This window comes from Idiotropiscis lumnitzeri, chromosome 12 (assembly GCF_059441095.1).
Source record: "Idiotropiscis lumnitzeri isolate Australia: NSW breed Sydney's pygmy pipehorse chromosome 12, RoL_Ilum_1.0, whole genome shotgun sequence".
NCBI lineage: Eukaryota > Metazoa > Chordata > Actinopteri > Syngnathiformes > Syngnathidae > Idiotropiscis > Idiotropiscis lumnitzeri.
Window position 1 is genome coordinate 3,241,061 of NC_142402.1, and position 24,877 is coordinate 3,265,937.

General features: G+C 45.8%; 9 non-coding genes across 9 annotated transcripts; 2 read left to right on the forward strand and 7 right to left on the reverse strand.

Annotated features, from left to right (window-relative positions):
* Nucleotides 1–2,816: 2,816 nt before the first annotated feature.
* Nucleotides 2,817–2,888, reverse strand: trnat-agu (transfer RNA threonine (anticodon AGU)). The gene has a single exon. It is a non-coding gene; the product is annotated as a tRNA-Thr (tRNA).
* A 3,198-nt stretch (nt 2,889–6,086) lies between these two features.
* On the reverse strand, nt 6,087–6,158 carry trnap-agg (transfer RNA proline (anticodon AGG)). Its single transcript has one exon. It is a non-coding gene; the product is annotated as a tRNA-Pro (tRNA).
* A 3,293-nt stretch (nt 6,159–9,451) lies between these two features.
* trnap-ugg (transfer RNA proline (anticodon UGG)) lies at nt 9,452–9,523 on the reverse strand. The gene has a single exon. It is a non-coding gene; the product is annotated as a tRNA-Pro (tRNA).
* Nucleotides 9,524–12,729: 3,206 nt separating this feature from the next.
* trnap-ugg (transfer RNA proline (anticodon UGG)) lies at nt 12,730–12,801 on the reverse strand. Its single transcript has one exon. It is a non-coding gene; the product is annotated as a tRNA-Pro (tRNA).
* Nucleotides 12,802–16,314: 3,513 nt separating this feature from the next.
* On the reverse strand, nt 16,315–16,386 carry trnap-ugg (transfer RNA proline (anticodon UGG)). The gene has a single exon. It is a non-coding gene; the product is annotated as a tRNA-Pro (tRNA).
* Nucleotides 16,387–18,448: 2,062 nt separating this feature from the next.
* Nucleotides 18,449–18,519, forward strand: trnag-gcc (transfer RNA glycine (anticodon GCC)). Its single transcript has one exon. It is a non-coding gene; the product is annotated as a tRNA-Gly (tRNA).
* Nucleotides 18,520–19,702: 1,183 nt separating this feature from the next.
* On the reverse strand, nt 19,703–19,774 carry trnap-agg (transfer RNA proline (anticodon AGG)). Its single transcript has one exon. It is a non-coding gene; the product is annotated as a tRNA-Pro (tRNA).
* A 1,958-nt stretch (nt 19,775–21,732) lies between these two features.
* On the forward strand, nt 21,733–21,803 carry trnag-gcc (transfer RNA glycine (anticodon GCC)). The gene has a single exon. It is a non-coding gene; the product is annotated as a tRNA-Gly (tRNA).
* A 1,183-nt stretch (nt 21,804–22,986) lies between these two features.
* On the reverse strand, nt 22,987–23,058 carry trnap-agg (transfer RNA proline (anticodon AGG)). Its single transcript has one exon. It is a non-coding gene; the product is annotated as a tRNA-Pro (tRNA).
* Nucleotides 23,059–24,877: the final 1,819 nt, after the last annotated feature.

The following is a 24,877-nucleotide window of genomic DNA, read 5'->3' on the forward strand; positions in this document are numbered from 1 at the left end:
TCCCCGGGCACGGGCGGTTCCAAGCGGCCCCTAAGTTTAACCGAATGGAAGCTCCGGAGGAGGAGCGCATGCTCGCGTCACAGTAAGCCGAAGAGGAGCACCTTCCCCGGGAACGGGCGGTTCCAAGCGGCCCCTAAGTTTAACCGAATGGAAGCTCCGGAGGAGGAGGGCATGCTCGTGTCACAGTAAGTCGTAGAGGAGCACCTTCCCCGGGCACGGGCAGTTCCAAGCGGCCCCTAAGTTTAACTGAATGGAAGCTCCGGAGGAGGAGGGCATGCTCGCGTCACAGTAAGCCGAAGAGGAGCACCGTCCCCGGGCACGGGCGGTTCCAAGCGGCCCCTAAGTTTAACCGAATGGAAGCTCCGGAGGAGGAGCGCATGCTCGCGTCACAGTAAGCCGAAGAGGAGCACCTTCCCCGGGAACGGGCGGTTCCAAGCGGCCCCTAAGTTTAACCGAATGGAAGCTCCGGAGGAGGAGGGCGGGCGTGTGTCACAGTTAAGCCGAATAGGAGCACCTCTTCCGCCCGGGCAGGAGCGGAGCGTGAGGCTGTCAGTTATGAATGAATAAATAAATAAATGAAGAATGCCACCTTTCATTTCACTCTCATGATCCGTGCCTGTCATGCCGCGTGTGTTTTTGTTTGTTCAGCTGTGTGGGCGTTCCTCCAGCGATCTTCTCGCGCCATGCCGTCAGCTGCTGCGAGACGCGCTGATTACACTGACTATATTGTGATTATAATAAATATCTTTCTATCACCACCTTTTTTCCCGTGTCTGCGTTTGGAGAGTCCTGCTCTATACTCCAGCTCTGCTGGAGGATCATAACATTCACAGGGCACACCGGACGGCGTACCAGCAGGTAAAAGTCGAAGTAATTAAATAAATACAAAAATAAGTAATTGAATAAATACGAAAATAATGGCTGGGGAATAAAAAATAAGTTTTAATAATAATTTGTTTTTTTTTGTTATAACATGAATTTCACACTCTCTCTCTCTACCCATATATATATATATATATATATATATTTATTTATTTATTTTTAAGCATTTTTGAAGGTGCGCCGCTACTTCGCGGATTTTCAGTTTTCACGGGTGGTCTCGGTCCCCATTAACCGCTATAACCGGGGTATTACTGTATACCCGTAGTCCAACGAGCCAAAGTGCTTGCCACAAAGTATCGAAATCAGTTAACTTTATTGATTGTAGTCATAATTAAAATCAAGTGGTGGTGTTCCAACTATCAGAATCGCCACAGTTTAGTCTCATAATAATCAAATTTGGTATCTCACTGTAACATTATCAAACGTAATTAGGGTTTTCTCAATGTATTAATACAGGCGCGTATTATCGCAATGTATTGTTGGGGATCGTTCGTGCATCTTCCAGTATTTAATCGTTTCTGCAGAGTGATCTTACCGTTAAAGAAATGTATCGTTCACTTGATGCATTGCATACATGGCAAGAACGCTACATTTTAAGAAGGAAAAAACATGCATTATCAGGGCCAGATAAAACGTTTTCTATGGTGGACGTCTCTATTCTATTGGACAAGAAGTACTAAACATTGGTTGTTCAGTGGTAGAATTCTCGCTTGCCATGCGTGAGGCCCGAGTTCAATTCCCGGCCAATGCAATATGTTAGGCTGCGTGGTTACGCGTCAATTGCTATCATAATGTGTTGTCATGCAGCGCCATCCCTGGTCTGTTCTCACCTGCGAATATCCCTTGTGTCATAACAACTATGTCTGCGGTCACCCTCATTATTGGGGGCGGGGATACAAAACTGTTTACCAGTTTTTAGAATATCAATAACATTCCATTTTCTAATGTGGAGCCCCGAGGCTATTTGTCAGAACCTGCTGATGTTTTTACAAATCCGCTTTTTGGCCTAATTTTAGCAATTGCTTTTAATCAGGAGGTTTTTTTTTTTTAGTTGCAGTAAATTATTGCAAGTTCTGTTAATGGGACTGATCAAATACAAGGTTGGACGTGCTTTAAAAGGATACTGATGGACGGGGACGCAGGACGATTATTCTATAAAGTAGAAAGTATGCAGATCGGGGATTTTCATTTAATTCTGATGAAAAGGAGAGAGTGGATGACACCCCGAGTCTTAACCTGACCAGAGGGGGAAACTGAGGTATTGTCAAGTGTCATGGGAAAAACTGTCACTTTTGGCTTGAGTGGACTTGGTACCTATCTGTAGGATTTCAGTTTTATCATGGTTAAGTTGCAGAAAATTGGATGAGAACCAATAATACATTTCGGGGAAGCAGTCAATAAATGGAGGAACCCGGAATAATGGCAGTTGATTATGTGGAGAGGTAGAGCTGAGTGTCATCTGCATAACAGTGGGAGTGTAGGTTTAGTTTGTGAAATATCTTGACAAGAGGTAGGGTATAGATAAAGAATGTCTTGGAGTCTGTTCAGGAGGATGGTTTTAGAAATTGTATCGCAAGCTGCTATCAGATCAAAGAGGGTGAGAATGGTGATTAGGCCAGAGTCGGTTGCCGGTGATTTTGATCAGTGTTGTTTCTGTACTGTGGAGGGGTGGAAACTAGAGTAGAAATGTTCTAAGAGGTTGTAGGAGCTGATTTTGGACTGTAGCTAGGTAGCTAATGTCATTTCCAAGATTTTTTTAAAAAATGTGCGATTGGACCTAGGTTATTGAAATTATAAGGAACTCAAGCATTTTTTTGGGAGTACTCGGGGTACAGTCTCAGTTTTGTTGTTTCATGTTAGTTTTTCCACCATCTCCCTGTATAGATTTGCATCAAAATTATGAGTTGACTAAGCGACCATACCGACACTGAGATGGGCTCGTCCGGGATTTGAACCCGGGACCTCTCGCACACTAAGCGAGAATCATACCCCTAGACCAACGAGCCACGTTTAGCTGGGTAACTGACTGTTGGCCGCAAGCCTTCATCGACACTAAGACCACGGATTTGAACCTGGAACCTCTCCCAACCAACCCTGAATTTACACTAAGAACCTGTTTGGATTTGAACGAGAAACCACTCACAACCATACCCAGAGCCCAATGAGCCACCTCCAATTGATGACATGCTCGTACCAGCGAAGAACCATTCCTATCAGTACGGAAGATTCAGGTGAACTCAAAGTAATCCAGTGTAATGATGGTCTTGTTTTGGATTTGAAAGAGGGTCCTCAGTGAGAATTACAGTAATACCCCGCGACTTCGCGGTTCACCTTTCGCGGCTTCAGTGCTTCGCGGGTCTAAAAAATATTCGGAGGCATTGTAGTTTCGCCGAGCGGCACGAGGGGGCGCTGGAGCGGTTAGACGGCCGGCGTGCGCCGAAGAGGAGAGTGGACGAAGAAGAGAGTGGACGAAGAAGAGAGTGGACGAAGAAGAGCAAGTTCCCCCGGACACGATTGGTGGCGACGTTTCGCGCGGTTCGGACCGTACCAGAGTTCCGGCCGGCGTGCGTGGCAGTTAAGCCGTAGTGGAGCACCTTCCCCGGGCACGGGCGGTTCCAAGCGGCCCCTAAGTTTAACCGAATGGAAGCTCCGGAGGAGGAGGGCATGCTCGTGCCACAGTAAGCCGTAGTGGAGCACCTTCCCCGGGCACGGGCGGTGTCAAGCGGCCCCTAAGTTTAACCGAATGGAAGCTCCGGAGGAGGAGGGCATGCTCGCGTCACAGTAAGCCGAAGAGGAGCACCGTCCCCGGGCACGGGCGGTTCCAAGCGGCCCCTAAGTTTAACCGAATGGAAGCTCCGGAGGAGGAGGGCGGGCGTGTGTCACAGTTAAGCCGAATAGGAGCACCTCTTCCGCCCGGGCAGGAGCGGAGCGTGAGGCTGTCAGTTATGAATGAATAAATAAATAAATGAAGAATGCCACCTTTCATTTCACTGTCATGATCCGTGCCTGTCATGCCGCGTGTGTTTTTGTTTTTTCAGCTGTGTGGGCGTTCCTCCAGCGATCTTCTCGCGCCATGCCGTCAGCTGCTGCGAGACGCGCTGATTACACTGACTATATTGTGATTATAATAAATATCTTTCTATCACCACCTTTTTTCCCGTGTCTGCGTTTGGAGAGTCCTGCTCAACCCTCCAGCTCTGCTGGAGGATCATAACATTCACAGGCCACACCGGACGGCGTACCAGCAGGTAAAAGTCGAAGTAATTAAATAAATACAAAAAGAAGTAATTGAATAAATACGAAAATAATGGCTGGGGAATAAAAAATAAGTTTTAATAATAATTTGGTTTTTTTTGTTATAACATGAATTTCACACTCTCTCTCTCTACCCATATATATATATATATATATATATTTATTTATTTATTTTTAAGCATTTTTGAAGGTGCGCTGCTACTTCGCGGATTTTCAGTTTTCGCGGGTGGTCTCGGTCCCCATTAACCGCGATAACCGGGGTATTACTGTATACCCGTAGTCCAACGAGCCAAAGTGCTTGCCACAAAGTATCGAAATCAGTTAACTTTATAGATTGTAGTCATAATTAAAGTCAAGTGGTGGTGTTCCAACTATCAGAATCGCCACAGCTTAGTCTCATAATACTCAAATTTGGTATCTCACTGTAACATTATCAAACGTAATAAGGGTTTTCTCAATGTATTAATACAGGCGTGTATTATCGCAATGTATTGTTGGGGATCGTTCGTGCATCTTCCAGTATTTAATCGTTTCTGCAGAGTGATCTTACCGTTAAAGAAATGTATCGTTCACTTGATGCATTGCATACATGGCAAGAACGCTACATTTTAAGAAGGAAAAAACATGCATTATCAGGGCCAGATAAAACGTTTTCTATGGTGGACGTCTCTATTCTATTGGACAAGAAGTACTAATCATTGGTTGTTCAGTGGTAGAATTCTCGCTTGCCATCCGTGAGGCCCGAGTTCAATTCCCGGCCAATGCAATATGTTAGGCTGCGTGGTTACGCGTCAATTGCTATCATAATGTGTTGTCAGGCAGCGCCATCCCTGGTCTGTTCTCACCTGCGAATATGCCTTGTGTCGTAACAACTATGTCTGCGGTCACCCTCATTATTGGGGGCGGGGATACAAAACTGTCTACCAGTTTTTGGAATATCAATAACATTCCATTTTCTAATGTGGAGACCCTAGGCTATTTGTCAGAACCTGCTGATGTTTTTACAAATCCGCTTTTTGGCCAAATTTTAGCAATTGCTTTTAATCAGGAGGTTTTTTTTTTTTAGTTGCAGTAAATTATTGCAAGTTCTGTTAATGGGACTGATCAAATACAAGGTTGGACGTGCTTTAAAAGGATACTGATGGACGGGGACGCAGGACGATTATTCTATAAAGTAGAAAGTATGCAGATCGGGGATTTTCATTTAATTCTGATGAAAAGGAGAGAGTGGATGACACCCCGAGTCTTAACCTGACCAGAGGGGGAAACTGAGGTATTGTCAAGTGTTATGGGAAAAACTGTCACTTTTGGCTTGAGTGGACTTGGTACCTATCTGTAGGATTTCAGTTTTATCATGGTTAAGTTGCAGAAAATTGGATGAGAACCAATAATACATTTCGGGGAAGCAGTCAATAAATGGAGGAACCCGGAATAATGGCAGTTGATTATGTGGAGAGGTAGAGCTGAGTGTCATCTGCATAACAGTGGGAGTGTAGGTTTAGTTTGTGAAATATCTTGACAAGAGGTAGGGTATAGATAAAGAATGTCATGGAGTCTGTTCAGGAGGATGGTTTTAGAAATTGTATCGCAAGCTGCTATCAGATTAAAGAGGGTGAGAATGGTGATTAGGCCAGAGTCGGTTGCCGGTGATTTTGATCAGTGTTGTTTCTGTACTGTGGAGGGGTGGAAACTAGAGTAGAAATGTTCTAAGAGGTTGTAGGAGCTGATTTTGGACTGTAGCTAGGTAGCTAATGTCATTTCCAAGATTTTTGAAAAAAATGCGCGATTGGACCAAGGTTATTGAAATAATAAGGAACTCAAGCATTTTTTTGGGAGTGCTCGGGGTACAGTCTCAGTTTTGTTGTTTCATGTTAGTTTTTCCACCATCTCCCTGTATAGATTTGCATCAAAATTATGAGTTGACTAAGCGACCATACCGACTCTGAGATGGGCTCGTCCGGGATTTGAACCCGGGACCTCTCGCACCCTAAGCGAGAATCATACCCCTAGACCAACGAGCCACATTTAGCTGGGTAACTGACTGTTGGCCGCAAGCCTTCATCGACACTAAGACCCCGGATTTGAACCTGGAACCTCTCCCAACCAACCCTGAATTTACACTAAGAACCTGTTTGGATTTGAACGAGAAACCACTCACAACCATACCCAGAGCCAAATGAGCCACCTCCAATTGATGACATGCTCGTACCAGCGAAGAACCATTCCTATCAGTACGGAAGATTCAGGTGAACTCAAAGTAATCCAGTGTAATGATGGTCTTGTTTTGGATTTGAAAGAGGGTCCTCAGTGAGAATTACAGTAATACCCCGCGACTTCGCGGTTCACCTTTCGCGGCTTCAGTGCTTCGCGGGTCTAAAAAATATTCGGAGGCATTGTAGTTTCGCCGAGCGGCACGAGGGGGCGCTGGAGCGGTTAGACGGCCGGCGTGCGCCGAAGAGGAGAGTGGACGAAGAAGAGAGTGGACGAAGAAGAGCAAGTTCCCCCGGACACGATTGGTGGCGACGTTTCGCGCGGTTCGGACCGTACCAGAGTTCCGGCCGGCGTGCGTGGCAGTTAAGCCGTAGAGGAGCACCTTCCCCGAGCACGGGCGGTGTCAATCGGCCCCTAGGTTTAACCGAATGGAAGCTCCGGAGGAGGAGGGCATGCTCGCGTCACAGTAAGCCGTAGTGGAGCACCTTCCCCGGGCACGGGCGGTTCCAAGCGGCCCCTAAGTTTAACCGAATGGAAGCTCCGGAGGAGGAGGGCATGCTCGTGTCACAGTAAGCCGTAGAGGAGCACCTTCCCCGGGCACGGGCGGTTCCAAGCGGCCCCTAAGTTTAACCGAATGGAAGCTCCGGAGGAGGAGGGCATGCTCGCGTCACAGTAAGCCGAAGAGGAGCACCGTCCCCGGGCACGGGCGGTTCCAAGCGGCCCCTAAGTTTAACCGAATGGAAGCTCCGGAGGAGGAGGGCGGGCGTGTGTCACAGTTAAGCCGAATAGGAGCACCTCTTCCGCCCGGGCAGGAGCGGAGCGTGAGGCTGTCAGTTATGAATGAATAAATAAATAAATGAAGAATTGCCACCTTTCATTTCACTGTCATGATCCGTGCCTGTCATGCCGCGTGTGTTTTTGTTTTTTCAGCTGTGTGGGCGTTCCTCCAGCGATCTTCTCGCGCCATGCCGTCAGCTGCTGCGAGACGCGCTGATTACACTGACTATATTGTGATTATAATAAATATCTTTCTATCACCACCTTTTTTCCCGTGTCTGCGTTTGGAGAGTCCTGCTCAACCCTCCAGCTCTGCTGGAGGATCATAACATTCACAGGCCACACCGGACGGCGTACCAGCAGGTAAAAGTCGAAGTAATTAAATAAATACAAAAAGAAGTAATTGAATAAATACGAAAATAATGGCTGGGGAATAAAAAATAAGTTTTAATAATAATTTGGTTTTTTTTGTTAAACATGAATTTCACACTCTCTCTCTCTACCCATATATATATATATATATATATATTTATTTATTTATTTTTAAGCATTTTTGAAGGTGCGCTGCTACTTCGCGGATTTTCAGTTTTCGCGGGTGGTCTCGGTCCCCATTAACCGCGATAACCGGGGTATTACTGTATACCCGTAGTCCAACGAGCCAAAGTGCTTGCCACAAAGTATCGAAATCAGTTAACTTTATAGATTGTAGTCATAATTAAAGTCAAGTGGTGGTGTTCCAACTATCAGAATCGCCACAGCTTAGTCTCATAATACTCAAATTTGGTATCTCACTGTAACATTATCAAACGTAATAAGGGTTTTCTCAATGTATTAATACAGGCGTGTATTATCGCAATGTATTGTTGGGGATCGTTCGTGCATCTTCCAGTATTTAATCGTTTCTGCAGAGTGATCTTACCGTTAAAGAAATGTATCGTTCACTTGATGCATTGCATACATGGCAAGAACGCTACATTTTAAGAAGGAAAAAACATGCATTATCAGGGCCAGATAAAACGTTTTCTATGGTGGACGTCTCTATTCTATTGGACAAGAAGTACTAATCATTGGTTGTTCAGTGGTAGAATTCTCGCTTGCCATCCGTGAGGCCCGAGTTCAATTCCCGGCCAATGCAATATGTTAGGCTGCGTGGTTACGCGTCAATTGCTATCATAATGTGTTGTCAGGCAGCGCCATCCCTGGTCTGTTCTCACCTGCGAATATGCCTTGTGTCGTAACAACTATGTCTGCGGTCACCCTCATTATTGGGGGCGGGGATACAAAACTGTCTACCAGTTTTTGGAATATCAATAACATTCCATTTTCTAATGTGGAGACCCTAGGCTATTTGTCAGAACCTGCTGATGTTTTTACAAATCCGCTTTTTGGCCAAATTTTAGCAATTGCTTTTAATCAGGAGGTTTTTTTTTTTTAGTTGCAGTAAATTATTGCAAGTTCTGTTAATGGGACTGATCAAATACAAGGTTGGACGTGCTTTAAAAGGATACTGATGGACGGGGACGCAGGACGATTATTCTATAAAGTAGAAAGTATGCAGATCGGGGATTTTCATTTAATTCTAATGAAAAGGAGAGAGTGGATGACACCCCGAGTCTTAACCTGACCAGAGGGGGAAACTGAGGTATTGTCAAGTGTCATGGGAAAAACTGTCACTTTTGGCTTGAGTGGACTTGGTACCTATCTGTAGGATTTCAGTTTTATCATGGTGAAGTTGCAGAAAATTGGATGAGAACCAATAATACATTTCGGGGAAGCAGTCAATAAATGGAGGAACCCGGAATAATGGCAGTTGATTATGTGGAGAGGTAGAGCTGAGTGTCATCTGCATAACAGTGGGAGTGTAGGTTTAGTTTGTGAAATATCTTGACAAGAGGTAGGGTATAGATAAAGAATGTCATGGAGTCTGTTCAGGAGGATGGTTTTAGAAATTGTATCGCAAGCTGCTATCAGATCAAAGAGGGTGAGAATGGTGATTAGGCCAGAGTCGGTTGCCGGTGATTTTGATCAGTGTTGTTTCTGTACTGTGGAGGGGTGGAAACTAGAGTAGAAATGTTCTAAGAGGTTGTAGGAGCTGATTTTGGACTGTAGCTAGGTAGCTAATGTCATTTCCAAGATTTTTGAAAAAAATGTGCGATTGGACCAAGGTTATTGAAATTATTAGGAACTCAAGCATTTTTTTGGGAGTATTCAGGGTACAGTCTCAGTTTTGTTGTTTCATGTTAGTTTTTCAAGCATCTCCCTGTATAGATTTGCATCAAAATTATAAGTTGACTAAGAGACTGGGCGACCATACCGACACTGAGATGGGCTCGTCCGGGATTTGAACCCGGGACCTCTCGCACCCAAAGCGAGAATCATACCCCTAGACCAACGAGCCACGTTTAACTGGTTAACTGCCTGTTGGCCGCAAGCCTTCATCGACACTAAGACCCCGGATTTGAACCTGGAACCTCTCCCAACCAACCCTGAATTTACACTAAGAACCTGTTTGGATTTGAACGAGAAACCACTCACAACCATACCCAGAGCCCAATGAGCCACCTCCAATTGATGACATGCTCGTACCAGCGAAGAACCATTCCTATCAGTACGGAAGATTCAGGTGAACTCAAAGTAATCCAGTGTAATGATGGTCTTGTTTTGGATTTGAAAGAGGGTCCTCAGTGAGAATTACAGTAATACCCCACTACTTCGCGGTTCACCTTTCGCGGCTTCAGTGCTTCGCGGGTCTAAAAAATATTCGGAGGCATTGTAGTTTCGCCGAGCGGCACGAGGGGGCGCTGGAGCGGTTAGACGGCCGGCGTGCGCCGAAGAGGAGAGTGGACGAAGAAGAGAGTGGACGAAGAAGAGCAAGTTCCCCCGGACACGATTGTTGGCGACGTTTCGCGCGGTTCGGACCGTACCAGAGTTCCGGCCGGCGTGCTTGGCAGTTAAGCCGTAGAGGAGCACCTTCCCCGAGCACGGGCGGTGTCAATCGGCCCCTAAGTTTAACCGAATGGAAGCTCCGGAGGAGGAGGGCATGCTCGCGTCACAGTAAGCCGTAGAGGAGCACCTTTCCCGGGCACGGGCGGTTCCAAGCGGCCCCTAAGTTTAACCGAACGGAAGCTCCGGAGGAGGAGGGCATGCTCGCGTCACAGTAAGCCGAAGAGGAGTACCGTCCCCGGGCACGGGCGGTTCCAAGCGGCCACTAAGTTTAACCGAATGGAAGCTCCGGAGGCGGAGGGCGGGCATGTGTCACAGTTAAGCCGAATAGGAGCACCTCTTCCGCCCGGGCAGGAGCGGAGCGTGAGGCTGTCAGTTATGAATGAATAAATAAATAAATGAATAATGCCACCTTTCATTTCACTGTCATGATCCGTGCCTGTCATGCCGCGTGTGTTTTTGTTTTTTCAGCTGTGTGGGCGTTCCTCCAGCGGTCGTCTCGCGCCATGCCGTCAGCTGCTGCGAGACGCGCTGATTACACTGACTATATTGTGATTATAATAAATATCTTTGTATAACCACCTTTTTTCCCGTGTCTGCGTTTGGAGAGTCCTGCTCATTCCTCCAGCTCTGCTGGAGGATCATAACATTCACAGGGCACACCGGACGGCGTACCAGCAGGTAAAAGTCGAAGTAATTAAATAAATACAAAAAGAAGTAATTGAATAAATACGAAAATAATGGCTGGGGAATAAAAAATAAGTTTTAATAATAATTTTTTTTTTTGTTATAACATGAATTTCACTCTCTCTCTCTCTACCCATATATATATATATATATATATATATATATATATATATTTATTTTTTTTTTTTTATTTAAGCATTTTTGAAGGTGCGCCGCTACTTCGCGGAATTTCAGTTTTCGCGGGTGGTCTCGGTCCCCATTAACCGCGATAACCGGGGTATTACTGTATACCCGTAGTCCAACAAGCCAAAGTGCTTGCCACAAAGTATCGAAATCAGTTAACTTTATTGATTGTAGTCATAATTAATGTCAAGTGGTGGTGTTCCAACTATCAGAATCGCCACAGCTTAGTCTCATAATACTCAAATTTGGTATCTCACTGTAACATTATCAAACGTAATTAGGGTTTTCTCAATGTATTAATACAGGCGCGTATTATCGCAATGTATTTTTGGGGATCGTTCGTGCATCTTCCAGTATTTAATCGTTTCTGCAGAGTGATCTTACCGTTAAAGAAATGTATCGTTCACTTGATGCATTGCATACATGGCAAGAACGCTACATTTTAAGAAGGAAAAAACATGCATTATCAGGGCCAGATAAAACGTTTTCTATGGTGGACGTCTCTATTCTATTGGACAAGAAGTACTAAGCATTGGTTGTTCAGTGGTAGAATTCTCGCTTGCCATGCGTGAGGCCCGTGTTCAATTCCCGGCCAATGCAATATGTTAGGCTGCGTGGTTACGCGTCAATTGCTATCATAATGTGTTGTCAGGCAGCGCCATCCCTGGTCTGTTCTCACCTGCGAATATCCCTTGTGTCATAACAACTATGTCTGCGGTCACCCTCATTATTGGGGGCGGGGATACAAAACTGTCTACCAGTTTTTAGAATATCAATAACATTCCATTTTCTAATGTGGAGACCCTGGGCTATTTGTCAGAACCTGCTGATGTTTTTACAAATCCGCTTTTTGGCCTAATTTTAGCAATTGCTTTTAATCAGGAGGTTTTTTCTTTTTAGTTGCAGTAAATTATTGCAAGTTCTGTTAATGGGACTGATCAAATACAAGGTTGGACGTGCTTTAAAAAGATACTGATGGACGGGGACGCAGGACGATTATTCTATAAAGTAGAAAGTATGCAGATCAGGGATTTTCATTTAATTCTGATGAAAAGGAGAGAGTGGATGACACCCCGAGTCTTAACCTGACCAGAGGTGGAAACTGAGGTATTGTCAAGTGTCATGGGAAAAACTGTCACTTTTGGCTTGAGTGGACTTGGTACCTATCTGTAGGATTTCAGTTTTATCATGGTTAAGTTGCAGAAAATTGGATGAGAACCAATAATACATTTCGGGGAAGCAGTCAATAAATGGAGGAACCCGGAATAATGGCAGTTGATTATGTGGAGAGGTAGAGCTGAGTGTCATCTGCATAACAGTGGGAGTGTAGGTTTAGTTTGTGAAATATCTTGACAAGAGGTAGGGTATAGATAACTTATGTCTAGGAGTCTGTTCAGGAGGATGGTTTTAGAAATTGTATCGCAAGCTGCTATCAGATCAAAGAGGGTGAGAATGGTGATTAGGCCAGAGTCGGTTGCCGGTGATTTTGATCAGTGTTGTTTCTGTACTGTGGAGGGGTGGAAACTAGAGTAGAAATGTTCTAAGAGGTTGTAGGAGCTGATTTTGGACTGTAGCTAGGTAGCTAATGTCATTTCCAAGATTTTTGAAAAAAATGCGCGATTGGACCAAGGTTATTGAAATTATAAGGAACTCAAGCATTTTTTTGGGAGTACTCGGGGTACAGTCTCAGTTTTGTTGTTTCATGTTAGTTTTTCCACCATCTTCCTGTATAGATTTGCATCAAAATTATAAGTTGACTAAGAGACTGGGCGACCATACCGACACTGAGATGGGCACGTCCGGGATTTGAACCCGGGACCTCTCGCACCCAAAGCGAGAATCATACCCCTAGACCAACGAGCCACGTTTAGCTGGGTAACTGACTGTTGGCCGCAAGCCTTCATCGACACTAAGACCCCGGATTTGAACCTGGAACCTCTCCCAACCAACCCTGAATTTACACTAAGAACCTGTTTGGATTTGAACGAGAAACCACTCACAACCATACCCAGAGCCAAATGAGCCACCTCCAATTGATGACATGCTCGTACCAGCGAAGAACCATTCCTATCAGTACGGAAGATTCAGGTGAACTCAAAGTAATCCAGTGTAATGATGGTCTTGTTTTGGATTTGAAAGAGGGTGCTCAGTGAGAATTACAGTAATACCCCGCTACTTCGTGGTTCACCTTTCGCGGCTTCAGTGCTTCGCGGGTCTAAAAAATATTCGGAGGCATTGTAGTATCGCCGAGCGGCACGAGGGGGCGCTGGAGCGGTTAGACGGCCGGCGTGCGCCGAAGAGGAGAGTGGACGAAGAAGAGAGTGGACGAAGAAGAGCAAGTTCCCCCGGACACGATTGGTGGCGACGTTTCGCGCGGTTCGGACCGTACCAGAGTTCCGGCCGGCGTGCGTGGCAGTTAAGCCGTAGAGGAGCACCTTCCCCGAGCACGGGCGGTGTCAATCGGCCCCTAAGTTTAACCGAATGGAAGCTCCGGAGGAGGAGGGCATGCTCGCGTCACAGTAAGCCGTAGTGGAGCACCTTCCCCGGGCACGGGCGGTGTCAATCGGCCCCTAAGTTTAACCGAATGGAAGCTCCGGAGGAGGAGGGCACGCTCGCGTCACAGTAAGCCGTAGTGGAGCACCTTCCCCGGGCACGGGCGATTCCAAGCGGCCCCTAAGTTTAACCGAATGGAAGCTCCGGAGGAGGAGGGCATGCTCGTGTCACAGTAAGCCGTAGAGGAGCACCTTCCCCGGGCACGGGCGGTTCCAAGCGGCCCCTAAGTTTAACCGAATGGAAGCTCCGGAGGAGGAGGGCATGCTCGCGTCACAGTAAGCCGAAGAGGAGCACCGTCCCCGGGCACGGGCGGTTCCAAGCGGCCACTAAGTTTAACCGAATGGAAGCTCCGGAGGAGGAGCGCATGCTCGCGTCACAGTAAGCCGAAGAGGAGCACCTTCCCCGGGAACGGGCGGTTCCAAGCGGCCCCTAAGTTTAACCGAATGGAAGCTCCGGAGGAGGAGGGCGGGCGTGTGTCACAGTTAAGCCGAATAGGAGCACCTCTTCCGCCCGGGCAGGAGCGGAGCGTGAGGCTGTCAGTTATGAATGAATACATAAATAAATGAAGAATGCCACCTTTCATTTCACTGTCATGATCCGTGCCTGTCATGCCGCGTGTGTTTTTGTTTTTTCAGATGTGTGGGCGTTCCTCCAGCGATCGTCTCGCGCCATGCCGTCAGCTGCTGCGAGACGCGCTGATTACACTGACTATATTGTGATTATAATAAATATCTTTGTATCACCACCTTTTTTCCCGTGTCTGCGTTTGGAGAGTCCTGCTCAACCCTCCAGCTCTGCTGGAGGATCATAACATTCACAGGGCACACCGGACGGCGTACCAGCAGGTAAAAGTCGAAGTAATTAAATAAATACAAAAAGAAGTAATTGAATAAATACGAAAATAATGGCTGGGGAATAAAAAATAAGTTTTAATAATAATTTGTTTTTTTTTGTTATAACATGAATTTCACACTCTCTCTCTCTACCCATATATATATATATATATATATATATATATATATATATTTATTTATTTATTTTTAAGCATTTTTGAAGGTGCGCCGCTACTTCGCGGATTTTCAGTTTTCGCGGGTGGTCTCGGTCCCCATTAACCGCGATAACCGGGGTATTACTGTATACCCGTAGTCCAACGAGCCAAAGTGCTTGCCACAAAGTATCGAAATCAGTTAACTTTATAGATTGTAGTCATAATTAAAGTCAAGTGGTGGTGTTCCAACTATCAGAATCGCCACAGCTTAGTCTCATAATACTCAAATTTGGTATCTCACTGTAACATTATCAAACGTAATAAGGGTTTTCTCAATGTATTAATACAGGCGTGTATTATCGCAATGTATTGTTGGGGATCGTTCGTGCATCTTCCAGTATTTAATCGTTTCTGCAGAGTGATCTTACCGTTAAAGAAATGTATCGTTCACTTGATGCATTGCATACATGGCAAGAACGCTACATTTTAAGAAGGAAAAAACATGCATTATCAGGGCCAGATAAAACGTTTTCTATGGTGGACGTCTCTATTCTATTGGACAAGAAGTACTAATCATTGGTTGTTCAGTGGTAGCATTCTCGCTTGCCATCCGTGAGGCCCGAGTTCAATTCCCGGCCAATGCAATATGTTAGGCTGCGTGGTTACGCGTCAATTGCTATCATAATGTGTTGTCAGGCAGCGCCATTCCTGGTCTGTTCTCACCTGCGAATATGCCTTGTGTCGTAACAACTATGTCTGCGGTCACCCTCATTATTGGGGGCGGGGATACAAAACTGTCTACCAGTTTTTGGAATATCAATAACATTCCATTTTCTAATGTGGAGCCCCGAGGCTATTTGTCAGAACCTGCTGATGTTTTTACAAATCCGCTTTTTGGCCTAATTTTAGCAATTGCTTTTAATCAGGAGGTTTTTTCTTTTTAGTTGCAGTAAATTATTGCAAGTTCTGTTAATGGGACTGATCAAATACAAGGTTGGACGTGCTTTAAAAGGATACTGATGGACGGGGACGCAGGACGATTATTCTATAAAGTAGAAAGTATGCAGATCGGGGATTTTCATTTAATTCTGATGAAAAGGAGAGAGTGGATGACACCCCGAGTCTTAACCTGACCAGAGGGGGAAACTGAGGTATTGTCAAGTGTCATGGGAAAAACTGTCACTTTTGGCTTGAGTGGACTTGGTACCTATCTGTAGGATTTCAGTTTTATCATGATTAAGTTGCAGAAAATTGGATGAGAACCAATAATACATTTCGGGGAAGCAGTCAATAAATGGAGGAACCCGGAATAATGGCAGTTGATTATGTGGAGAGGTAGAGCTGAGTGTCATCTGCATAACAGTGGGAGTGTAGGTTTAGTTTGTGAAATATCTTGACAAGAGGTAGGGTATAGATAAAGAATGTCATGGAGTCTGTTCAGGAGGATGGTTTTAGAAATTGTATCGCAAGCTGCTATCAGATCAAAGAGGGTGAGAATGGTGATTAGGCCAGAGTCGGTTGCCGGTGATTTTGATCAGTGTTGTTTCTGTACTGTGGAGGGGTGGAAACTAGAGTAGAAATGTTCTAAGAGGTTGTAGGAGCTGATTTTGGACTGTAGGTAGGTAGCTAATGTCATTTCCAAGATTTTTTAAAAAAATGTGCGATTGGACCAAGGTTATTGAAATTATAAGGAACTCAAGCATTTTTTGGGGAGTATTCAGGGTACAGTCTCAGTTTTGTTGTTTCATGTTAGTTTTTCCAGCATCTCCCTGTATAGATTTGCATCAAAATTATAAGTTGACTAAGAGACTGGGCGACCATACCGACACTGAGATGGGCTCGTCCGGGATTTGAACCCGGGACCTCTCGCACCCAAAGCGAGAATCATACCCCTAGACCAACGATCCACGTTTAACTAGTTAACTGCCTGTTGGCCGCAAGCCTTCATCGACACTAAGACCCCGGATTTGAACCTGGAACCTCTCCCAACCAACCCTGAATTTACACTAAGAACCTGTTTGGATTTGAACGAGAAACCACTCACAACCATACCCAGAGCCCAATGAGCCACCTCCAATTGATGACATGCTCGTACCAGCGAAGAACCTTTCCTATCAGTACGGAAGATTCAGGTGAACTCAAAGTAATCCAGTGTAATGATGGTCTTGTTTTGGATTTGAAAAAGGGTCCTCAGTGAGAATTACAGTAATACCCCGCTACTTCGCGGTTCACCTTTCGCGGCTTCAGTGCTTCGCGGGTCTAAAAAATATTCGGGGGCATTGAAGTCTCGCCGAGCGGTACGAGAGGGCGCTGGAGCGGTTATACGGCCGGCGTGCGCCGAAGAGGAGAGTGGACGAAGAAGAGAGTGGACGAAGAAGAGCAAGTTCCCCCGGACACGATTGGTGGCGACATTTCGCGCGGTTCGGACCGTACCAGAGTTCCGGCCGGCGTGCGTGGCAGTTAAGCCGTAGAGGAGCACCTTCCCCGAGCACGGGCGGTGTCAATCGGCCCCTAAGTTTAACCGAATGGAAGCTCCGGAGGAGGAGTGCATGCTCGCGTCACAGTAAGCCGTAGAGGAGCACCTTCCCCGGGCACAGGCGGTTCCAAGCGGCCCCTAAGTTTAATCGAATGGAAGCTCCGGAGGAGGAGGGCATGCTCGCGTCACAGTAAGCCGTAGAGGAGCACCTTCCCCGGGCACGGGCGGTTCCAAGCGGCCCCTAAGTTTAACCGAATGGAAGCTCCGGAGGCGGAGGGCATGCTCGCGTCACAGTAAGCCGAAGAGGAGCACCTTCCCCGGGCACGGGCGGTTCCAAGCGGCCCCTAAGTTTAACCGAACGGAAGCTCCGGAGGAGGAGGGCAGGCGTGTGTCACAGTTAAGCCGAATAGGAGCACCTCTTCCGCCCGGGCAGGAGCGGAGCGTGAGGCTGTCAGTTATGAATGAATAAATAAATAAATAAATGAATAATGCCACATTTCATTTCACTGTCATGATCCGTGCCTGTCATGCCGCGTGTGTTTTTGTTTTTTCAGCTGTGTGGGCGTTCCTCCAGCGGTCGTCTCGCGCCATGCCGTCAGCTGCTGCGAGACGCGCTGATTACACTGACTATATTGTGATTATAATAAATATCTTTGTATAACCACCTTTTTTCCCGTGTCTGCGTTTGGAGAGTCCTGCTCATTCCTCCAGCTCTGCTGGAGGATCATAACATTCACAGGGCACACCGGACGGTGTACCAGCAGGTAAAAGTCGAAGTAATTAAATAAATACAAAAAGAAGTAATTGAATAAATACGAAAATAATGGCTGGGGAATAAAAAATAAGTTTTAATAATAATTTTTTTTTTTGTTATAACATGAATTTCACTCTCTCTCTCTCTACCCATATATATATATATATATATATATATATATATATATATATATATATATATTTTTTTTTTTTTTTTATTTAAGCATTTTTGAAGGTGCGCCGCTACTTCGCGGATTTTCAGTTTTCGCGGGTGGTCTCGGTCCCCATTAACCGCGATAACCGGGGTATTACTGTATACCCGTAGTCCAACAAGCCAAAGTGCTTGCCACAAAGTATCGAAATCAGTTAACTTTATTGATTGTAGTCATAATTAATGTCAAGTGGTGGTGTTCCAACTATCAGAATCGCCACAGCTTAGTCTCATAATACTCAAATTTGGTATCTCACTGTAACATTATCAAACGTAATTAGGGTTTTCTCAATGTATTAATACAGGCGCGTATTATCGCAATGTATTGTTGGGGATCGTTCGTGCATCTTCCAGTATTTAATCGTTTCTGCAGAGTGATCTTACCGTTAAAGAAATGTATCGTTCACTTGATGCATTGCATACATGGCAAGAACGCTACATTTTAAGAAGGAAAAAACATGCATTATCAGGGCCAGATAAAACGTTTTCTATGGTGGACGTCTCTATTCTATTGGACAAGAACTATTAAGCATTGGTTGTTCAGTGGTAGAATTCTCGCTTGCCATGCGTGAGGCCCGAGTTCAATTCCCGGCCAATGCAATATGTTAGGCTGCGTGGTTACGCGTCAATTGCTATCATAATGTGTTGTCAGGCAGCGCCATCCCTGGTCTGTTCTCACCTGCGAATATGCCTTGTGTCATAACAACTATGTCTGCGGTCACCCTCATTATTGGGGGCGGGCATACAAAACTGTCTACCAGTTTTTAGAATATCAATAACATCCCATTTTCTAATGTGGAGACCCTAGGCTATTTGTCAGAACCTGCTGATGTTTTTACAAATCCGCTTTTTGGCCTAATTTTAGCAATTGCTTTTAATCAGGAGGTTTTTTCTTTTTAGTTGCAGTAAATTATTGCAAGTTCTGTTAATGGGACTGATCAAATACAAGGTTGGACGTGCTTTAAAAGGATACTGATGGACGGGGACGCAGGACGATTATTCTATAAAGTAGAAAGTATGCAGATCGGGGATTTTCATTTAATTCTGATGAAAAGGAGAGAGTGGATGACACCCCGAGTCTTAACCTGACCAGAGGTGGAAACTGAGGTATTGTCAAGTGTCATGGGAAAAACTGTCACTTTTGGCTTGAGAGGACTTGGTACCTATCTGTAGGATTTCAGTTTTATCATTGTTAAGTTGCAGAAAATTGGATGAGAACCAATAATAAATTTCGGGGAAGCAGTCAATAAATGGAGGAACCCGGAATAATGGCAGTTGATTATGTGGAGAGGTAGAGCTGAGTGTCATCTGCATAACAGTGGGAGTGTAGGTTTAGTTTGTGAAATATCTTGACAAGAGGTAGGGTATAGATAAAGAATGTCATGGAGTCTGTTCAGGAGGATGGTTTTAGAAATTGTATCGCAAGCTGCTATCAGATCAAAGAGGGTGAGAATGGTGATTAGGCCAGAGTCGGTTGCCGGTGATTTTGATCAGTGTTGTTTCTGTACTGTGGAGGGGTGGAAACTAGAGTAGAAATGTTCTAAGAGGTTGTAGGAGCTGATTTTGGACTGTAGCTAGGTAGCTAATGTCATTTCCAAGATTTTTGAAAAAAATGCGCGATTGGACCTAGGTTATTGAAATTATAAGGAACTCAAGCATTTTTTTGGGAGTACTCGGGGTACAGTCTCAGTTTTGTTGTTTCATGTTAGTTTTTCCACCATCTCCCTGTATAGATTTGCATCAAAATTATGAGTTGACTAAGCGACGATACCGACACTGAGATGGGCTCGTCCGGGATTTGAACCCGGGACCTCTCGCACCCTAAGCGAGAATCATACCCCTAGACCAACGAGCCACGTTTAGCTGGGTAACTGACTGTTGGCCGCAAGCCTTCATCGACACTAAGACCCCGGATTTGAACCTGGAACCTCTCCCAACCAACCCTGAATTTACACTTAGAACCTGTTTGGATTTGAACGAGAAACCACTCACAACCATACCCAGAGCCCAATGAGCCACCTCCAATTGATGACATGCTCGTACCAGCGAAGAACCATTCCTATCAGTACGGAAGATTCAGGTGAACTCAAAGTAATCCAGTGTAATGATGGTCTTGTTTTGGATTTGAAAGAGGGTCCTCAGTGAGAATTACAGTAATACCCCGCTACTTCGCGGTTCACCTTTCGCGGCTTCAGTGCTTCGCGGGTCTAAAAAATATTCGGAGGCATTGTAGTTTCGCCGAGCGGCACGAGGGGGCGCTGGAGCGGTTAGACGGCCGGCGTGCGCCGAAGAGGAGAGTGGACGAAGAAGAGAGTGGACGAAGAAGAGAGTGGACGAAGAAGAGCAAGTTACCCCGGACACGATTGGTGGCGACGTTTCGCGCGGTTCGGACCGTACCAGAGTTCCGGCCGGCGTGCGTGGCAGTTAAGCCGTAGAGGAGCACCTTCCCCGAGCACGGGCGGTGTCAATCGGCCCCTAAGTTTAACCGAATGGAAGCTCCGGAGGAGGAGGGCATGCTCGCGTCACAGTAAGCCGTAGTGGAGCACCTTCCCCGGGCACGGGCGGTGTCAAGCGGCCCCTAAGTTTAACCGAATGGAAGCTCCGGAGGAGGAGGGCATGCTCGCGTCACAGCAAGCCGAAGAGGAGCACCGTCCCCGGGCACGGGCGGTTCCAAGCGGCCCCTAAGTTTAACCGAATGGAAGCTCCGGAGGAGGAGCGCATGCTCGCGTCACAGTAAGCCGAATAGGAGCACCTCTTCCGCCCGGGCAGGAGCGGAGCGTGAGGCTGTCAGTTATGAATGAATAAATATATAAATGAAGAATGCCACCTTTCATTTCACTGTCATGATCCGTGCCTGTCATGCCGCGTGTGATTTTGTTTTTTCAGCTGTGTGGGCGTTCCTCCAGCGATCTTCTCGCGCCATGCCGTCAGCTGCTGCGAGACGCGCTGATTACACTGACTATATTGTGATTATAATAAATATCTTTCTATCACCACCTTTTTTCCCGTGTCTGCGTTTGGAGAGTCCTGCTCAATCCTCCAGCTCTGCTGGAGGATCATAACATTCACAGGGCACACCGGATGGCGTACCAGCAGGTAAAAGTCGAAGTAATTAAATAAATACAAAAAGAAGTAATTGAATAAATACGAAAATAATGGCTGGGGAATAAAAAAGAAGTTTTAATAATAATTTGTTTTTTTTTTGTTATAACATGAATTTCACTCTCTCTCTCTCTACCCATATATATATATATATATATATATATATATATATTTATTTTATTTTTTTTATTTAAGCATTTTTGAAGGTGCGCCGCTACTTCGCGGATTTTCAGTTTTCGCGGGTGGTCTCGGTCCCCATTAACCGCGATAACCGGGGTATTACTGTATACCCGTAGTCCAACGAGCCAAAGTGCTTGCCACAAAGTATCGAAATCAGTTAACTTTATTGATTGTAGTCATAATTAAAGTCAAGTGGTGGTGTTCCAACTATCAGAATCGCCACAGCTTAGTCTCATAATACTCAAATTTGGTATCTCACTGTAACATTATCAAACGTAATTAGGGTTTTCTCAATGTATTAATACAGGCGCGTATTATCGCAATGTATTGTTGGGGATCGTTCGTGCATCTTCCAGTATTTAATCGTTTCTGCAGAGTGATCTTACCGTTAAAGAAATGTATCGTTCACTTGATGCATTGCATACATGGCAAGAACGCTACATTTTAAGAAGGAAAAAACATGCATTATCAGGGCCAGATAAAACGTTTTCTATGGTGGACGTCTCTATTCTATTGGACAAGAAGTACTAAGCATTGGTTGTTCAGTGGTAGAATTCTCGCTTGCCATGCGTGAGGCCCGAGTTCAATTCCCGGCCAATGCAATATGTTAGGCTGCGTGGTTACGTGTCAATTGCTATCATAATGTGTTGTCAGGCAGCGCCATCCCTGGTCTGTTCTCACCTGCGAATATGCCTTGTGTCATAACAACTATGTCTGCGGTCACCCTCATTAATGGGGACGGGGATACAAAACTGTCTACCAGTTTTTAGAATATCAATAACATTCCATTTTCTCATGTGGAGACCCTAGGCTATTTGTCAGAACCTGCTGATGTTTTTACAAATCCGCTTTTTGGCCTAATTTTAGCAATTGCTTTTAATCAGGAGGTTTTTTCTTTTTAGTTGCAGTAAATTATTGCAAGTTCTGTTAATGGGACTGATCAAATACAAGGTTGGACGTGCTTTAAAAGGATACTGATGGACGGGGACGCAGGACGATTATTCTATAAAGTAGAAAGTATGCAGATCGGGGATTTTCATTTAATTCAGATGAAAAGGAGAGAGTGGATGACACCCCGAGTCTTAACCTGACCAGAGGGGGAAACTGAGGTATTGTCAAGTGTCATGGGAAAAACTGTCTCTTTTGGCTTGAGAGGACTTGGTACCTATCTGTAGGATTTCAGTTTTATCATTGTTAAGTTGCAGAAAATTGGATGAGAACCAATAATACATTTCAGGGAAGCAGTCAATAAATGGAGGAACCCAGAATAATGGCAGTTGATTATGTGGAGAGGTAGAGCTGAGTGTCATCTGCATAACAGTGGGAGTGTAGGTTTAGTTTGTGAAATATCTTTACAAGAGGTAGGGTATAGATAAAGAATGTCTTGGAGTCTGTTCAGGAGGATGGTTTTAGAAATTGTATCGCAAGCTGCTATCAGATCAAAGAGGGTGAGAATGGTGATTAGGCCAGAGTCGGTTGCCGGTGATTTTGATCAGTGTTGTTTCTGTACTGTGGAGGGGTGGAAACTAGAGTAGAAATGTTCTAAGAGGTTGTAGGAGCTGATTTTGGACTGTAGCTAGGTAGCTAATGTCATTTCCAAGATTTTTGAAAAAAATGCGCGATTGGACCAAGGTTATTGAAATTATAAGGAACTCAAGCATTTTTTTGGGAGTACTCGGGGTACAGTCTCAGTTTTGTTGTTTCATGTTAGTTTTTCCACCATCTCCCTGTATAGATTTGCATCAAAATTATAAGTTGACTAAGCGACCAGACAGACACTGAGATGGGCCCGTCCGGGATTTGAACCCGGGACCTCTCGCAACCTAAGCGAGAATCATACCCCTAGACCAACGAGCCACGTTTAGCTGGGTAACTGACTGTTGGCCGCAAGCCTTCATCGACACTAAGACCCCGGATTTGAACCTGGAACCTCTCCCAACCAACCCTGAATTTACACTAAGAACCTATTTGGATTTGAACGAGAAACCACTCACAACCATACCCAGAGCCAAATGAGCCACCTCCAATTGATGACATGCTCGTACCAGCGAAGAACCATTCCTATCAGTACGGAAGATTCAGGTGAACTCAAAGTAATCCAGTGTAATGATGGTCTTGTTTTGGATTTGAAAGAGGGTCCTCAGTGAGAATTACAGTAATACGCCGCTACTTCGCGGTTCACCTTTTGCGGCTTCAGTGCTTCGCGGGTCTAAAAAATATTCGGCGGCATTGTAGTTTCGCCGAGCGGCACGAGGGGGCGCTGGAGCGGTTAGACGGCCGGCGTGCGCCGAAGAGGAGAGTGGACGAAGAAGAGCAAGTTCCCCCGGACACGATTGGTGGCGACGTTTCGCGCGGTTCGGACTGTACCAGAGTTCCGGCCGGCGTGCGTGGCAGTTAAGCCGTAGAGGAGCACCTTCCCCGAGCACGGGCGGTGTCAATCGGCCCCTAAGTTTAACCGAATGGAAGCTCCGGAGGAGGAGGGCATGCTCGCGTCACAGTAAGCCGTAGTGGAGCACCTTCCCCGGGCACGGGCGGTTCCAAGCGGCCCCTAAGTTTAACCGAATGGAAGCTCCGGAGGAGGAGGGCATGCTCGTGTCACAGTAAGCCGTAGAGGAGCACCTTCCCCGGGCACGGGCGGTTCCAAGCGGCCCCTAAGTTTAACCGAATGGAAGCTCCGGAGGAGGAGCGCATGCTCGCGTCACAGTAAGCCGAAGAGGAGCACCTTCCCCGGGAACGGGCGGTTCCAAGCGGCCCCTAAGTTTAACCGAATGGAAGCTCCGGAGGAGGAGGGCATGCTCGTGTCACAGTAAGTCGTAGAGGAGCACCTTCCCCGGGCACGGGCGGTTCCAAGCGGCCCCTAAGTTTAACCGAATGGAAGCTCCGGAGGAGGAGGGCATGCTCGCGTCACAGTAAGCCGAAGAGGAGCACCGTCCCCGGGCACGGGCGGTTCCAAGCGGCCCCTAAGTTTAACCGAATGGAAGCTCCGGAGGAGGAGCGCATGCTCGCGTCACAGTAAGCCGAAGAGGAGCACCTTCCCCGGGAACGGGCGGTTCCAAGCGGCCCCTAAGTTTAACCGAATGGAAGCTCCGGAGGAGGAGGGCGGGCGTGTGTCACAGTTAAGCCGAATAGGAGCACCTCTTCCGCCCGGGCAGGAGCGGAGCGTGAGGCTGTCAGTTATGAATGAATAAATAAATAAATGAAGAATGCCACCTTTCATTTCACTCTCATGATCCGTGCCTGTCATGCCGCGTGTGTTTTTGTTTGTTCAGCTGTGTGGGCGTTCCTCCAGCGATCTTCTCGCGCCATGCCGTCAGCTGCTGCGAGACGCGCTGATTACACTGACTATATTGTGATTATAATAAATATCTTTCTATCACCACCTTTTTTCCCGTGTCTGCGTTTGGAGAGTCCTGCTCTATACTCCAGCTCTGCTGGAGGATCATAACATTCACAGGGCACACCGGACGGCGTACCAGCAGGTAAAAGTCGAAGTAATTAAATAAATACAAAAATAAGTAATTGAATAAATACGAAAATAATGGCTGGGGAATAAAAAATAAGTTTTAATAATAATTTGTTTTTTTTTGTTATAACATGAATTTCACACTCTCTCTCTCTACCCATATATATATATATATATATATATATTTATTTATTTATTTTTAAGCATTTTTGA